Source organism: Cannabis sativa, chromosome 3 (genome assembly GCF_029168945.1).
Source record: "Cannabis sativa cultivar Pink pepper isolate KNU-18-1 chromosome 3, ASM2916894v1, whole genome shotgun sequence".
In the NCBI taxonomy this organism is placed as follows: Eukaryota; Viridiplantae; Streptophyta; class Magnoliopsida; order Rosales; family Cannabaceae; genus Cannabis; species Cannabis sativa.
The window spans coordinates 49593219-49611113 of NC_083603.1; the positions used below are offsets into that span (position 1 = coordinate 49593219).

The window sequence follows — 17895 nt, forward strand, 5'->3', positions numbered from 1 at the left end:
AATCATCCACATCAGCTTGGCATTCTGAAAAATGATGGCTTCCCCCACATAACTCACACACAACTTGGGCTTGTTTAGCTTGCCCTGCAATTATCTTTGTCAATGCCTCAACCTGTGCTGTCAACTTGGTGATTGCATCGACCTCTAACACACCAGCTACCTTCTTTGATTGACTCCTCTCAGTTGGCCACTGTTGATTGTTTAGAGCCATCTCCTCTAATAGATCATAAGCCTCATTAGCACTCTTCCTCATAAAGGCTCCTCCAGCTGCAGCATCTATTAAAGTTCTTGTATTTCCTACCAACCCATTGTAGAAGTTGTGGACCAGCATCCACTTCTCTATACCATGGTGAGGGCACTTTCTGATCAGATCTTTAAACCTCTCCCAAGCCTCATGGAGAGATTCATTATCTTGTTGGCAGAAGTTATTAATTTCTCCTCTCAGCTTTGCAGACTTGGCTGGAGGAAAGAACTTTGACAAGAATTTCGTTGCCAGATCATTCCGTGGCAATAGAGTTGGGTGGCAAGGAGTTTAGCCAACTCTTGGCTCGCTCTCTAAGAGAGAATGGGAACAGTCTCAGTCGAATAGCATCATCACTAACTCCATTAACTTTAAAGGTTTCACAGAGTTCCATGAAGTTAGAAAGATGCGATTAGGATCTTCGAAGGGAGGCCACCAAACCGAACCGAAGACCGCACCATCCGAAGTATGGCAGAGTTTGATCTCAAAGTTGTTTGCATCCATCGCCGTGGCCCGATACATGACCGCACTCCCGTCGAGTAGGGAGAATGTAATCTCTCAAGCCGCGCGGCCATTAGCTTGATCTTCTTGCGCCACCATTGTTACCGTTGTTGCCTCCATTGTTTGCGGCATTGGCGGCCATGATGTACGAAGTTTCGGCGATTCTTTGAAACTCCCTCTTGCCTCTTGTTCTTTCGGTTTCTCCTACAAGTTTTCTCGATTTCGGGATAACCGGTAATATCCTTGCTTGTCCTTGACGGCGCATACACTTATGATTCCTGAAATAGATCAAGAAAATATTGCAAGAAAAAGGTTAGAAAAATCAGCAAGAGAAAATATACCAAAGTAGAAGTTAGTATAATTTTGTGTAATATCAATCTTTAAACAATTCCCCGGCAACGGCGCCAAAAACTTGTTACGAAAATTCTGTTTATTACGCAAGTGTACGTATCAAGTAGTATCTCACGCAAGTGAGGTCGAACCACAGGGAATTGGATTAAGTACTACTAAATTATAATTATGATTCTATTTGGTAAAATAATGAGTTGCAATTTTAAAAGTAAATAACTCAGAAATTAAAGAGAAAATAAACGAAGATTAATCAAGATGAGAGATTAGGGAGGTGAATCCTGTTGATAAGTTACCTATGTTAATGCCTAATTGCTATCCTTATCTCAATGTGAAAGACAGATTATAAATTAACCTAACTCTTTTCAGATCTTTTAGGTTCTAAATAATATGTTCTCTAATTAACTTCTTAATTAGATCAACACAAAATCAGCATTAAGCAATAATCTATTAGTCACTAGGCTATGTAAATACTTTCGTTTTACATCAAAACCTAGACTATCCAAATTTTAGCATTCCTAATTCTCACTTTTCAGATTTCGAATTAGGATCATAGAGCATGTAAAAGGTGATCAAGCTTGCACATGAAATTAAACACAAATAAAGATAGTATTCACACATAAGATGAAGGAATGGCAATTATTTATTAACTAGGCATAAACTTAAACAACATTCATCATCCTCCCTTATTGGGAAATTTAGTTCATAATAACTCTAAAAACATCCATGATTAATTCAGAAATAAAAACTAACATAAAGAAGAATAAAAAGGGTAAAAGAAAGAAACTAGAAGGTGGTATCGCTCCGGGTCTTCAAGATAGCTTCCTCTCCACTTTGCCTCCACTATTAGGTCTGTTTTTGCTTAGATCTGACCTTCAATGTCGTATTCCTTATATAGGGATAAGTGGTGAGCCTCCAATTGAGTGAAAAATCAAAATTAGGTCAAATCTGCGATTTCCGTACATAGTCGCGACTAGCATTTAAGCTGGTCGCGACTAGCATTTAAGCTGGTCGCGACTACAAGCAAAACTCAAAAAACCGAGTTTCTGCCTAACTTACGAAGTCGCGACCAGGGTCGCGACCAGGAAAAAGGGTCGCGACCTGGCTCTCTGGAGGTCGCGACTACTGATGCTTCAGGAACCGAATTTTCCAATTTTTTCCAAGTTTGTCCCAGTTTTTCGCCATTTGACTGAATTCGAACTTTAACACCCCAGGAACCTGAAATAATGAAAATCAAGCGTAAAACTGCTCCAAAAAACACCAATAGACGAGATAACGCTAACTTTAAAGACCCGAAATATAGGTTAATTATAACCTAACAAACTTATAAAATAATATTACACAAGACTCGGGATCCCGATTATAAAATCATTTACAAAAAGTTTTAACTGTTTAACTGATATACAAAATAAAGGTCGTCTAACGACCAGTTACAAAAATCAGCCCTGCTGTCCCGATGATCGTACGCTCCAGGCCTAACCGCCCCGACATGTACAATCTTCACAAGCTCGCTCACGGCCCATCAGCTTTAGCCTTGCCTTTACCTACACATAAACGTAAACTGTGAGTCGACAGACTCAGTAAGAAAAGCATAATAATACTCATACATAATTCTAACTGCCGTGTCCAACACGATGCGAGTCCCGCCATCGCCGTGTCCAACACGATGCGAGCCACTACCGCCATGTCCAACATGGTACTGAGTTTTGAACGTTCACAGGGACGGTACTATTGACAAGTATCCTCCTGATCGGTCGAACCGGTCATACTCCGGCTGCTGGTCATACTCCAGCCTGTACCGACGGGATAGGTCAATAGCACGGAACCACCAACCAACTGTCAGCCTGATCGGTCGAACCGGTCATACTCCGGCTGCTGGTCATACTCCAGCCTGTACCGACGTGACAGGGTTGGATGGTTCGAAGCCAATATACATAACTAATGTAATCTAACAGGCTTCCTACATGCACGCTAAACATGTAATCTACATATGCATACTGTTATACTAATCTTACCTGGATTCCGAATTCAGGTGTGCCGGTCAACCTGACTGGAACTTTAGCTGAGCGGCGGATTACAGGCTCCTAAACCATAAAAATCACAACACTATAAGTGACACGCTAAATCACTTCCCGGGGACTAAAACTAGGAACTAAAAGTTTCCCTATCGATAAAAAGCATGGCAATACCCCTTAAAACATAAAAACGAGGAAAAACACGGGTTCTGAAAATTCCCCAACCGGCAGACCGGTTGCCCAACCGGAATTCCGGTTCTGGGAATTTTCGAAGCCCATCCGGAATTCCGGATGCACAACCGGAATTCCGGTTCCTCGCAGGCAGCAACATCAAATTTTCATAACTCAACCAATTCAACCCCAAATTGATTCAAACTTTCCAGACCTGTTCTAAACCTTCCCTAGAACATTTCTAAGGCCTCAAAACAACCCAGAATACACAGAAACAAAAATCACCATTGGAGCTCAAGCTTTGAGTTCTAAACTCAAACTTGAGCAAATCTAAACAACATGCATACCAAGCAGCTTAATTCTACTTAAACATGCTTAAAATAGCTTCTGAAATCAACTAAAAACATCCAGCAACCATACAGCAGCAAATCACACCATTTCTTTCAAAAATCATAACTTTTTCACATAAAAATCTAACCAACTAGAACAAGAAACTCAAGCATGCAATTCAACTTAATTAAACATAATTAATTCAACATTTTAGTCATAAAAACAACAACAATAACCAGCAGCAGCAACATCATCAAAAAGCATGCTTTACACTCGATATTTCATCATTTTTTTATAATTTTAAAGAAGAAATCAAGAGAAGCTAACCTAGCTTGAAGAATGCTTAGAATGGATGAGAATTTGCTTGAAAATCAAAGAAGAAAATCACCTTCATGCACCCTTATGCTTCAGCCGAAATAGAGAGAAGACTTGAGAGAGTTTTCTTTTTCAAAGTTTTCTAATTTTTGCTAAGTGTTGAAATGAGAAGAATAAATGAATAATGCCACATAAACCATTTTATTTCAGCCACTAATTATAATAAAATAACCATTTAAATTCAAATAATCAATTCACTAAAAGACAAAAAGTCATTGGGGCAAAAAGACCATTTTGCCCCTCCATACTAAAATCACATAAAAATCACTAAAGGGGTATTTTTGGGAAATTCTAAATTCCCGTCCATTCCCGACATTCCCAATGTCTAAAAACCCGTCCCAAACTAATAACATGCTAAGTTATGATTTCTACTGAGCCAAACGCCGAGTTCCAAAATACCGGGCACCGGAAATGCAAAATATAAAAACTACTGAATAACATAACCATGCATTTCTGAATTCCATAAATAACAGTATAATAAATTATTTAAATAGCTATAAATAATTTCATGATTAATCATAATTAACTGATAATTTCCAAATTAACTAAGCGGGCTTTACAATTATCCCCCCCTTAAAAGGATTTCGTCCCCGAAATCTAACCTGAATAACTCTGGATATTGAGCTCTCATATCATACTCTAGCTCCCAGGTGGCTTCCTCCACCTTGCTGTTTCTCCAGAGAATTTTGACCAATGCTATGGTCTTATTCCGAAGGACTTTACCCTTTCTATCCAGGATCTGCACTGGCTGTTCCTCATAAGTCATGTCTGGCTGTAGCTCAAGACTCTCATAACTGAGTATATGAGAGGGATCTGAAACGTATTTTCTCAACATCGAGACATGGAATACGTTGTGAACTGCTGATAAGGCTGGAGGCAATGCTAACCGATATGCCACTTGACCTATCTTTTCGAGAATCTCGAAAGGTCCTGTAAATCTAGGGCATAACTTGCCTCTTTTCCCGAAACGTTTAATCCCCTTCATCGGAGATACCCGTAAAAACACGTGTTCCCCTACTTGAAACTCAGCATCTCTGCGTTTCGGATCTGCGTAACTCTTCTGTCTGCTCTGTGAGGCAAGCATTCTAGCTTTTATCTTCTCTATCGCCTCATTGGTCCGCTGTACTGACTCTGGACCTAGGTATTTCCTCTCCCCTGTCTCATCCCAGTGGATAGGGGATCTACATTTCCTACCGTACAACAGTTCATAGGGAGCCATCCCTATCGTACTGATAACTCTAGAAATTAGAGTTATTTTTCACATTTTTTTTACTAAAAATTGGTTTAGTTCTTAAGTTTTTAATTAATTTATTCAGTTTTGAACTATTTTTGAATTTATTAGCTTTATTGTAATTTTATATGTTTTTGTGTGTTTTTATAATTAATTTGTGATAATATGTTATGTGGTAATTATTTTTTATTTTATTTTAGTTTCTAATTTTTTTATGTATTTTTAGGTGTAATTGGTGGTGAAAATTAGGATTAAATTGAAGAAAGTTTGAAGAAGTGGGGTCAAAAATACAAATTGTAAAAGAATATCAGATTTGACCAAGAAGAGACCCACTCTCGGTCAACTGCAAGCTCCAATCGAAGCCGTCCGTGTGAAGATCTAACGGCCCAGATGGGCGAGTGCACCTCACCTCCAGACAGGCGCAAGTGGTGCGCCAGACCGCCTGCCAGCCTTCTTTTCGCGTGGGACCCAGCCCGTCAGCGCCCAGCCTACCAGCGTTCGCCACGTCCCCAGCCTGCCAGCCCCACAACGAACCAGCTCGCGCCAAGTGTACCTGCAGAAGAAAAACAAAAAGGAAAAAAATGGTTGTTTAAATTTGTTACATCTCAGCCAAATACATTACCATACAAAAAGCCAAAATTCTCATTTTCTCCCACAACTTACACCTAAATATCAATTTTACTCTTCCCAATTTATTTCACCTAAATAAACATTCCTAATTTATTTTTACCCTATCTTTTCACTACTTCTCCATCCAAACAAACATTTATTTTTTCCAATACTCTTACACATACTCTATTTATCCATTCTCTTCCCAACACTAATTAAATTAATCATTTTATTTATTTTATTTTGATTAATTTAATCCTCAAATTTTGCCTATAAATATGGTGTTGGAAGACCATTTCAAAAAACACATCTCTTCATCCTCCTAAACACCTCTTAAACCCAAAACACTTCTCCATTCCACACTCTTCATTTTCACCATTTTCTTTCTACCATTTTTACACTTTGAAGAGCATGTCAAGTATGTTTATCTTTTGTAATTTTTATCTAGTTATGAGCTTCTAATCTTTTTTTTCAAGATTATTAAGATGATGATGAAGCAAAATGTAACTAGATAGTGTTTATGTTTATATGTTGATTTCCCATTTGTGCTATAAAGTTCATGGATTTTTCTATCAAAAATATGTCTTTTTCATCTTCAATATCATGTATTTTTGATTGTTAAAGCATATTTCTACTTAGTTCTTCATTATGCAAAAATATAATACTCTTTGATTAAATGTCTTTCATTAAATTGTTTACATCTAATTCTTAGAATATAAGTGTTATATTTTGCCTAAACATAGTTTCTTTGATTTTGTGTAGTTTCATTAAATTGTAACACATTTAATGCTTAGAAATTATACATTTTATAAGTGAAGAAAAATCCTACCTTTTTGAAAATAATTTGTACTTAAATGAAAAATATATTTTGGAAAATATGGTGAGATTTATTTCAACTATATCTAAAACTTGGGAATCAATATACTTATAAATATTATTGAACTTGCATTTTGTGGATTCTAATATCTTAATAATCTTATTTTACACATCTTATTTGAAAATCATTTTCATTCTCACTCATCTTCAATCTTAAGTATTTTAGTTACTTGTCTTTTATTTTATTGTGCAAAACTAAAATCCCATCAAATATTTGGAGCTAGGTTAGAATATTCTTATTTTGTTTGAAATAGTTTCTTTTGATGTTAGTCAACTCCCATGGATTCGACCTTGCACTTACATGAACACTATATTCCGAAACGATTCGTGCACTTGCGAGTATAAATATTAAAACACTCACTTTTGAGGACAACAAGTTTTTGGCGCCGTTGCCGGGGAGTTGCTAGAAAGAAATGATCTTTCTACAAGGTAAGTAATACTCTTCTACTAGTTATTTTTTTTATTTTCTCATTTTCGTCAAAAAAAAAAAGTTAAAAAAAAATATCGAAAAAAAAGTTGAAAAAAAAGGAAGTTATACATATATATTGTTATATATTATATATTATATACTATATATATACAAATTTATTGGTAGTTGATGGCATTTTGTGCCTCCTACCTATTTGTTAGTTGAGTGCATTTTGTGCCTCCTACATACTTGATAGTTGAGTGCATTTTTGCCTCCTATTATCCCTTCTCTAGTGATGGCATTAGTGCCTCCTAGCTTTTATTTTTGTTTATCATTTTAGTTGATGGCATCTTGTGCCTCCTAAAATCTTATTATTATTATTACTACTACTATTATTATTATAGTTAGTTGATGGCATTTTGTATCTCCTAACTTTAATATAACTATCTATCATTATTATTGTATTTATTTAGTTGTAATTTTATTTACTTTGCTTAAGAAAATACTTGAAAAAAAAAATTAAAAACAAAGCTTGTTCTTTCAACATAAGCAATTTTTGCTTAAAGGAAATTTGGCAAAGTTCCCATCCACACTTAATAATTAACCCCGGGGAGTTGTTATTAAGTCGTGAGTAAGTGGAATCAAATAGGCCTGGGAACAAGTCAAACAAAAAAAAAAATTGAAAAATTAAAAATTTACAAAAAAAAATCATAATCTCTTTGTGTTATAAGTATGCTCTGTGGTTGCGGTTTATAACAGATCTTCCACATCAGAAATTTGTCTTCTTGAGATTATTTTGTGTTACTTGGTGTTTCTTTGTGAAATTTGTGACATTGCATGCATCATTGGCAACGTGATTCTAAAAATCGTTTGGTAAAAAGAGTAGTAACTTTAGGTGAAATTGAAAGTGTTTTTGAAAAATTAAGCATAATGGAACAAGAACCTAATATTGCGCAAGAAAAAACACTACTTGAATATTTTTCACCTATTTCATCTAATGCTCCATCATGCATTGTTTTGCCTACTACTAATGCCACTCATTTTGAACTTAAACCATCAATCATTCAATTGTTGCCTTCTTTTTATGGTTTAGAAAGAGAAGACCCTTACATGCATGTAAAAGATTTCTTAGATATTTGCTCAACTTTTCGTTTTCAAAATTTTTCGGATGAATCAGTTAAGCTTAGGTTGTTTCCTTTTTCTTTAAAAGATAAAGCCAAAGCTTGGTTAAACTCACTTCCAACCGGAACCATAACCACTTGGGAACAACTTTTTAATAAATTTCTTGCCAAATTTTTCCCCATGTCCAAAACTGATAATTTAAGAAGAGAAATCTCTGAATTTTATCAAAAAGATAATGAAGAATTTTATGAATGTTGGGAAAGATTTAAAGATTTATTATTAAAATGTCCCCACCATGGTTTTGAAAAATGGAGACTTGTAAAATATTTTTATGATGGTTTAACCCCTTCAAACCGACAAATGATTCAATCTATGCATACCGGAAAATTTTTGAAATTACAAGGGCAAGAGGCTTGGGAAGCTCTTGAAGAATTGTCTGTTAATTCACAACAATAGAATTATTCTGAGCCTAGGTCTAGAGCAAATAATTCACCTAAAAGAGGAGGAAAATATGAAATTAAAGAAGAAACTGATTTGAGAACATCTTTTGAAAAATTAGCAAGAAAAGTAGAAGCCTTAGTCATAAGTCAAACTATGAATTCTCATGTTCAACCTAAAAAAGAGGTTTGTGCTAGTACTTGTCATAATGATCAATCATGTCCTTCTTTTCTTGAAACATTTTCTGAAGAGGCTAATGCATTACATTCATATGGTAAACCAAATGATAGCCCATTTTCAAACACATACAATCCTAATTGGAGAAACCATCCCAATTTTTCATGGAGACAAAACCAACCACAAATGAACCAAGGAAACCAATTCAACATGCCAAATCCGAATCATGCCCAACCAAGTCAACCTTACCCTCCACAAAAAAAGCCTTCCTTAGAAGACACTTTACAACAATTCATGCAATCCACCCAACAAATCATGCAAAATCAGTCTCAATCTATTGCCAAACTTGAGACACAATTGGGTCAACTTGCCAATGCCGTAACTGAGAGAGAAAAAGGAAGATTTCCTAGCCAACCCCTCCCAAATCCTAAAGGCCAATATGAAGTAGGAGTTCCTAGTCATAAAGAAGAAGCCAAGTCTATTTCAACTCTTAGGTCCGGAAAACAAATTGTCAAACCCGATTACATACCTCGAGTTGAAAAAGACCAAAGCCAACCTCAAAGTTCCAACACAAATGACTTGTCAAAAGATAATGATCAAATTCTTCCTTCCATTCCAAAAGCTCCTTTTCCACAAAGATTACTTCCACTCAAAAAAGGCAACCAATATAGTGACATCTTAGAAGTGTTTAAACAAGTAAGTATCAACATCCCATTCTTAGATGCCATTAAACAAATTCCTGCGTACTCCAAATTCTTGAAAGACCTTTGCACTATTAAAAGAAACACTAATGTTCCAAAAAAGGCGTTTTTAACTGAACAAGTTAGCTCCATAATTCAATATAAAAGCCTTGTGAAATATAAAGATCCTGGTTGTCCAACAATTTCATGCATCATTGGTGATCATTTTATTAACAAAGCTTTACTTGATTTAGGAGCTAGTGTGAATTTATTGCCTTATTCTGTTTATAAGCAACTTGGTCTAGGAGAATTAAAACCAACTTCTATAACACTTCAATTAGCTGATCGTTCTGTGAAAATTCCTAGAGGTATTATAGAAGATGTTTTAATTAAAGTGGATAAGTTCTATTTTCCTGTTGATTTCATTGTTCTTGATACTCAACCTGTTGAAAATGCTCATGCTCAAATACCCATCATTTTAGGTAGACCATTTTTAGCTACATCTAATGCAATTATCAACTGTCGTAATGGTGTATTGAAATTATCTTTTGGAAACATGACTGTTGAATTGAATGTTTTTAATGTTGCTAAATCTGTTGAGTGTGAGGAAATACATGAAGTAAACATGATTAACACGGAAAATATGTTTGAAATGGACATGAATGAATCTTTTGAAACTTATGCAAAAATGTTTGGAATGTGCTTAAATGTTGATGATTTTATTCATGATGTCAATTCTTTGCTTGAGTCTACCCCACTAATGGATACTGAAAAATGGAAAGCCAAAATTGAACCATGTATTCCATTAGAGCATGTTGAGTCAACTCCTGAACCACCAAAGTTAGATCTCAAACCTTTGCCCGACACTTTGAAATATGCATTTCTAGGAGAGTCTAACACCTATCCTGTTATCATTGCATCTGATTTAGATGAAAAACAAGAAACAAAATTGTTAGATATCCTTAGAAAACATAAAAAGGCCATAGGTTGGACCATGGGAGACATTAAGGGAATTAGCCCAGCTATGTGCATGCATAGAATTCATTTAGAAGAAAATGCTAAGCCCTCCCGAGAAAGTCAAAGAAGATTAAATCCAAACATGAAAGAGGTAGTAAGAGATGATGTAATTAAAATGTTAGATGTAGGGATCATTTACCCTATTTCTGACAGTCCATGGGTTAGTCCTGTTCAAGTTGTTCCAAAAAAGTGTGGGATCCTTTGTTGTTAAAAATGAACAAAATGAGTTAATCCCTACTAGAGTCCAAACTGGGTGGAGAGTGTGTATAGACTATAGAAAGTTGAATAGTGTCACTAGGAAAGATCACTTCCCATTACCCTTCATTGACCAAATGCTTGAACGATTAGCTGGCCATGCTTATTATTGCTTTCTTGATGGGTACTCGGGATATAACCAAATCCCCATTGCCCCCGAAGATCAAGAAAAGACTACCTTTACTTGCCCTTTTGGAACCTTTGCATATCGTCGCATGCCTTTTGGTCTTTGTAATGCTCCTGCAACATTTCAAAGATGTATGATTGCAATATTTTCTGATATGGTTGAAAGAAATCTTGAAGTGTTTATGGATGATTTTTCTGTGTTCGGAAATTCTTTTGATGATTGTTTGCACCATCTTTCTCTTGTTCTAATTCGTTGCAAAGAAATGAATTTAGTTCTTAATTGGGAAAAATGTCATTTCATGGTTAAAAAGGGAATTGTCTTAGGTCATGTGATTTCATCTCAAGGAATAGAAGTTGATAAAGCAAAAGTAGATCTTATTTCAAAACTTCATCCACCTAAGACAGTAAAAGAAATTAGATCATTCTTAGGCCATGCCGGTTTTTATAGAAGATTCATAAAAGACTTTAGCAAAATTTCACGCCCTTTATGTCATTTACTTGGAAAAGAAAATGCTTTTGTCTTTGATAATGATTGCCATGTTGCCTTTGAAAAATTGAAATCCCTTTTGACTAGTGCACCCATTATTCGCCCTCCTGATTGGAATGTTCCTTTTGAAATAATGTGTGATGCTTCTGATTATGCAATTGGTGCTGTTTTAGGACAAAGAATTAACAAGTTACCTCATGTAATATACTATGCTAGCAAAACTTTAAATGAAGCTCAATTGAATTACACTACAACTGAAAAAGAATTGCTTGCTGTTGTGTTTGCATTAGAGAAGTTTAGGTCTTATTTGTTAGGATCTAAAATAATTGTCTATTCTGATCATGCTGCATTGAAATATCTCTTGTCGAAAAAAGATGCTAAATCTCGTTTAATTCGTTGGATCTTGCTTTTACAAGAATTTGATTTAGAGATACGTGATAAAAAAGGTTCTGAAAATGTTGTAGCTGATCATTTGTCTAGAATTGTTGTTGAAACTAATCATGATTCCACCACTATCATTGAAACTTTTCCTGATGAACAACTCATGCATGTATCTTCTTTTCCTTGGTATGCTGATATTGTCAATTATTTGGTCACTGGTGAAATTCCTTCTCATTGGTCTAAACAAGATAAATCTAAATTTTATGCTGAAGTGAAAAATTTCATGTGGGATGATCCTTATTTGTTTAAATATTGCCCTGATCAAATAATAAGAAGATGCATTCCAAACTGTGATCAACCTAAAATCATATCTTTTTGTCATGATCATGCATGTGGTGGACATTTTAGTGGTAAGAAAACTGCTTTGAAAATTTTACAATGTGGATTTTATTGGCCTACTATTTTTCATGACACTTATATGCATTGTAAATCTTGTGAGTGTTGCCAAAAATTAGGAAGTGTAACTAGGAGAAACATGATGCCTTTGAATCCTATTCTTATTGTTGAAATATTTGATGTTTGGGGCATTGATTTTATGGGTCCATTTCCTAATTCTTTTGGTAATTTATACATTCTTGTTGGTGTTGATTATGTGTCTAAATGGGTAGAAGCTATTGCATGTCACACTAATGACCACAAAGTTGTGCTTAATTTTTTGAAAGAAAATATTTTCTCACGATTTGGTTCACCTCGTGCCATCATTAGTGATAATGGTACACACTTTTGTAATAGGCCTTTTGAACATTTAATGAAACAATATGGCATTACACATAAAGTCACTACACCTTATCACCCACAAACTAGTGGTCAAGTTGAAATATCAAATAGGGAGATTAAGCACATCTTAGAGAAAACTGTCAACCCCACTAGGAAAGATTGGTCCCTAAGACTCATTGATGCATTATGGGCATATCGTACTGCATATAAAACGCCCATTGGAATGTCTCCCTATAGACTTGTTTATGGGAAGGCATGCCACTTACCCGTTGAGTTAGAACATAGAGCCTATTGGGCTATCAAGCAACTTAATTTTTCCTTAGACAAAGCGGGTGAGAAAAGAAAGCTTCAATTGAATGAGTTAGAAGAGCTTAGGCATGATGCATATGACTATTCGAAAAAGTATAAGGACCGAATGAAATTTTACCATGACAAAAATATTTTGAGAAAAGATTTTTCTCCCGGTCAAAAAGTCCTTTTATACAATTCTCGTTTGCATCTCTTTCCGGGAAAGTTACGCTCTAGGTGGGTAGGTCCATACATTATTCGCACTATTTTTCCACATGGAGCCATTGAAATTGAAAATCCTAATAATGGTAATGTATTCAAAGTTAATGGACAAAAATTGAAACCATTTTTAGAATTGAAAAATGTGGAAGTGGATGAAATCCTCCTTGAGGATCCAATTTACCATGATCATTGATTGCTCTTATCAATTATTGGTAAATGTGTGTTTAATTTATGTTTTAGATTAACTTTTTCTTTTGATTTTGTTTCCCTTTTGTTGCACTCTTGACATGCTCCAAGATGAGGTATGACCATTCTAAACTCTCAACTCTTTCACTTTCAATTTATATTTGTATTTTGATACATTGAGGACAATGCATAAATTAAGTTTGGGGTGGTGAGTTCCTATGGTTATTTCTTTCATGTGCTTAAAAATGGTAGAGTATGATTTTTCACTTTCAAAAATTGTTGTTTGGATGCTAAAGTAGTTATATTATATAATTTAAAAACAAAAAAAAAATGTTTATTATAATTTTTGTAGTAAAAAAAAAAACCAAAAAAATATATTTATTTTCTATATATATATTTATGCCTTAAAAAAAAATTGTTGTTTGGATGCTAAAGTAGTTATATTATATAATTTTTTTAAAAAAAAAGAAACAAAAAAAAAAATGTTTATTATAATTTTTGTAGTAAAAAAAAAAAAACCAAAAAAATATATTTATTTTCTATATATATATATTTATGCCTTAAAAAAAAAAACAAAAAGAAAAAAAAAACCCTTTGGTGATATCCCCTTTTTCCTATGATAATACCCTTGATTGAGTTTGATTTTAGTTTATACAAATATGAATCTCTTTTAAGCTTTATTTTTAATTCTTGGGTCAATTTTGCTAAAAAAATCAAATTTTGAAAAAAAAAATATTTATCTTATTATGTGAAATAAATATTTTGTTACAATAATTTTTCCAAAATTCACATAATAATTTGATGAATAGATTTTAGATTTATAACTTAAATTATATTTTTAAAGCAAGATTGACTATTGAATTAATTACATGAGTTTAATTTTTATTCATATTTTATATAAGCTATTTTCAATGTGCAATTTTTGAGGACATTTTTGATATCACCAAAATAAAAAAAAATGTGTGTTGTTAATTTTTCTTTTGCTTGAGGACTAGCAAAATTTTAAGTTTGGGGTTGTGATAACTCTAGAAATTAGAGTTATTTTTCACATTTTTTTTACTAAAAATTGGTTTAGTTCTTAAGTTTTTAATTAATTTATTCAGTTTTGAACTATTTTTGAATTTATTAGCTTTATTGTAATTTTATATGTTTTTGTGTGTTTTTATAATTAATTTGTGATAATATGTTATGTGGTAATTATTTTTTATTTTATTTTAGTTTCTAATTTTTTTATGTATTTTTAGGTGTAATTGGTGGTGAAAATTAGGATTAAATTGAAGAAAGTTTGAAGAAGTGGGGTCAAAAATACAAATTGTAAAAGAATATCAGATTTGACCAAGAAGAGACCCACTCTCGGTCAACTGCAAGCTCCAATCGAAGCCGTCCGTGTGAAGATCTAACGGCCCAGATGGGCGAGTGCACCTCACCTCCAGACAGGCGCAAGTGGTGCGCCAGACCGCCTGCCAGCCTTCTTTTCGCGTGGGACCCAGCCCGTCAGCGCCCAGCCTACCAGCGTTCGCCACGTCCCCAGCCTGCCAGCCCCACAACGAACCAGCTCGCGCCAAGTGTACCTGCAGAAGAAAAACAAAAAGGAAAAAAATGGTTGTTTAAATTTGTTACATCTCAGCCAAATACATTACCATACAAAAAGCCAAAATTCTCATTTTCTCCCACAACTTACACCTAAATATCAATTTTACTCTTCCCAATTTATTTCACCTAAATAAACATTCCTAATTTATTTTTACCCTATCTTTTCACTACTTCTCCATCCAAACAAACATTTATTTTTTCCAATACTCTTACACATACTCTATTTATCCATTCTCTTCCCAACACTAATTAAATTAATCATTTTATTTATTTTATTTTGATTAATTTAATCCTCAAATTTTGCCTATAAATATGGTGTTGGAAGACCATTTCAAAAAACACATCTCTTCATCCTCCTAAACACCTCTTAAACCCAAAACACTTCTCCATTCCACACTCTTCATTTTCACCATTTTCTTTCTACCATTTTTACACTTTGAAGAGCATGTCAAGTATGTTTATCTTTTGTAATTTTTATCTAGTTATGAGCTTCTAATCTTTTTTTTCAAGATTATTAAGATGATGATGAAGCAAAATGTAACTAGATAGTGTTTATGTTTATATGTTGATTTCCCATTTGTGCTATAAAGTTCATGGATTTTTCTATCAAAAATATGTCTTTTTCATCTTCAATATCATGTATTTTTGATTGTTAAAGCATATTTCTACTTAGTTCTTCATTATGCAAAAATATAATACTCTTTGATTAAATGTCTTTCATTAAATTGTTTACATCTAATTCTTAGAATATAAGTGTTATATTTTGCCTAAACATAGTTTCTTTGATTTTGTGTAGTTTCATTAAATTGTAACACATTTAATGCTTAGAAATTATACATTTTATAAGTGAAGAAAAATCCTACCTTTTTGAAAATAATTTGTACTTAAATGAAAAATATATTTTGGAAAATATGGTGAGATTTATTTCAACTATATCTAAAACTTGGGAATCAATATACTTATAAATATTATTGAACTTGCATTTTGTGGATTCTAATATCTTAATAATCTTATTTTACACATCTTATTTGAAAATCATTTTCATTCTCACTCATCTTCAATCTTAAGTATTTTAGTTACTTGTCTTTTATTTTATTGTGCAAAACTAAAATCCCATCAAATATTTGGAGCTAGGTTAGAATATTCTTATTTTGTTTGAAATAGTTTCTTTTGATGTTAGTCAACTCCCATGGGTTCGACCTTGCACTTACATGAACACTATATTCCGAAACGATTCGTGCACTTGCGAGTATAAATATTAAAACACTCACTTTTGAGGACAACACGTACTCTGATAACTGTTGTTGTAAGAAAATTCTATCAACGGTAGATATTTATTCCATGAGCCTTAAAAGTCCATAACACAGGCTCTCAACATGTCCTCCAATATCTGAATTGTCCTTTCGGACTGACCATCTGTCTGAGGATGGAATGCTGTACTGAATTTCAGCTTGGTACCCATTGCCCGTTGCAAACTTTGCCAAAATTTGGAGGTGAACTTCGGATCCCTGTCCGAAACTATCGACTTCGGTACCCCGTGAAGTCTCACTATCTCTCTGACATATAACTCTGCCAACTGATCCACTGTAAATGTTGTTCTAACAGGCAGAAAATGAGCAGATCTCGTAAATCGATCCACCACTACCCAGATGGAATCAAATAAACCCGTGGTCCTAGGTAACCCGACCACAAAATCCATCGTAATATCCTCCCATTTCCATTCTGGTAGGGTTAGAGGTTGCAACAACCCCCGTCGGTCTCGATGTTCAAATTAATCTGGCCGACAAGTGAGGCATCTCGATACGAATTCTACCAAATTCTTCTTCATACCGTTCCACCAGAAGTACGGTTTCAAATCTTGGTACATCTTGGTGGTGCCGGGATGCAGAGAATACGGGGTAGAATGAGCCTCCTCAAAGATCTCATTCCTAAGTTCCACACTGTTCGGAACACAAACCCTGGCTTTATACAAAAGCATCCCACTATCTGACACTGAAAAGTCCTTGGCTTGACCAGCCAACACCTCATTTCGGATCTTCACTAACTCCGGATCTGTCATCTGAGCGACTTTTATTCTTTCCAACAGATCAGATTGCAGCGTTAAGTTGTGAAGCTGACCTATCACAAACTCAATGCTGGATCTAACCATATCCTCTGCTAGCTGAGGTGAGATCTGAACCATACTAGCTACTTGCCCGGGACCCTTTCTGCTCAGAGCATCGGCCACTACATTGGCTTTTCCGGGATGATAGAGGATCTCACAATCGTAATCCTTCACTAATTCCAACCAACGCCTTTGTCTCATATTCAAATCCTTCTGAGTAAAGAAATACTTGAGACTTTTATGGTCGGTATAGATCTCACACTTCTCCCCGTAAAGGTAATGCCGCCAAATCTTCAATGCAAAAACCACTGCGGCTAATTCTAGATCATGAGTCGGGTATCGCTGTTCATAATCCTTTAACTGACGGGAGGCATAAGCGATGACCCGATCGGCTTGCATCAACACACACCCCAAACCCTGTTTGGATGCGTCACAATATACTACGAACTTCTCCTTGTCCGAAGGCAAAGCTAGCACTGGAGCAGTAATCAACCTCTGCTTCAGCTCCTAAAAACTAGCTTCACATTTATCTGACCAGATAAACCGCTGATTCTTCTTTGTAAGCTCGGTTAGGGGCATTGAAATTTTAGAGAACCCTTCGACGAACCTACGGTAGTACCCAGCTAAACCCAAGAAGCTTCTGATCTCTGTCACTGTCTTCGGTCTTGGCCAATCCCTGACGGATTCAATCTTCCCGGGATCCACCTTGATCCCATCTTTGCTCACAATGTGCCCTAGGAAGGACACCTGAGATAGCCAGAACTCACATTTCTTGAACTTGGCATAAAGCTTATGTTCTCGAAGCCGTTGCAGTACCATCTGAATATGTAACTCATGCTCCTCTTCTGATTGAGAGTACACGAGGATGTCGTCGATAAACACAATCACACAGATATCGAGGAAATCCTTGAATAGTCTATTCATCAGGTCCATGAA

General features: G+C 34.9%; 2 non-coding genes across 2 annotated transcripts; one reads left to right on the forward strand and one right to left on the reverse strand.

The window, feature by feature from the left end:
* The first annotated feature begins 341 nt into the window (after window positions 1-341).
* Window positions 342-448, forward strand: LOC115711819 (small nucleolar RNA R71). The gene has a single exon (XR_004010689.2). It is a non-coding gene; the product is annotated as a small nucleolar RNA R71 (small nucleolar RNA).
* A 7975-nt stretch (window positions 449-8423) lies between these two features.
* Window positions 8424-8530, reverse strand: LOC133036379 (small nucleolar RNA R71). The gene has a single exon (XR_009687036.1). It is a non-coding gene; the product is annotated as a small nucleolar RNA R71 (small nucleolar RNA).
* Window positions 8531-17895: the final 9365 nt, after the last annotated feature.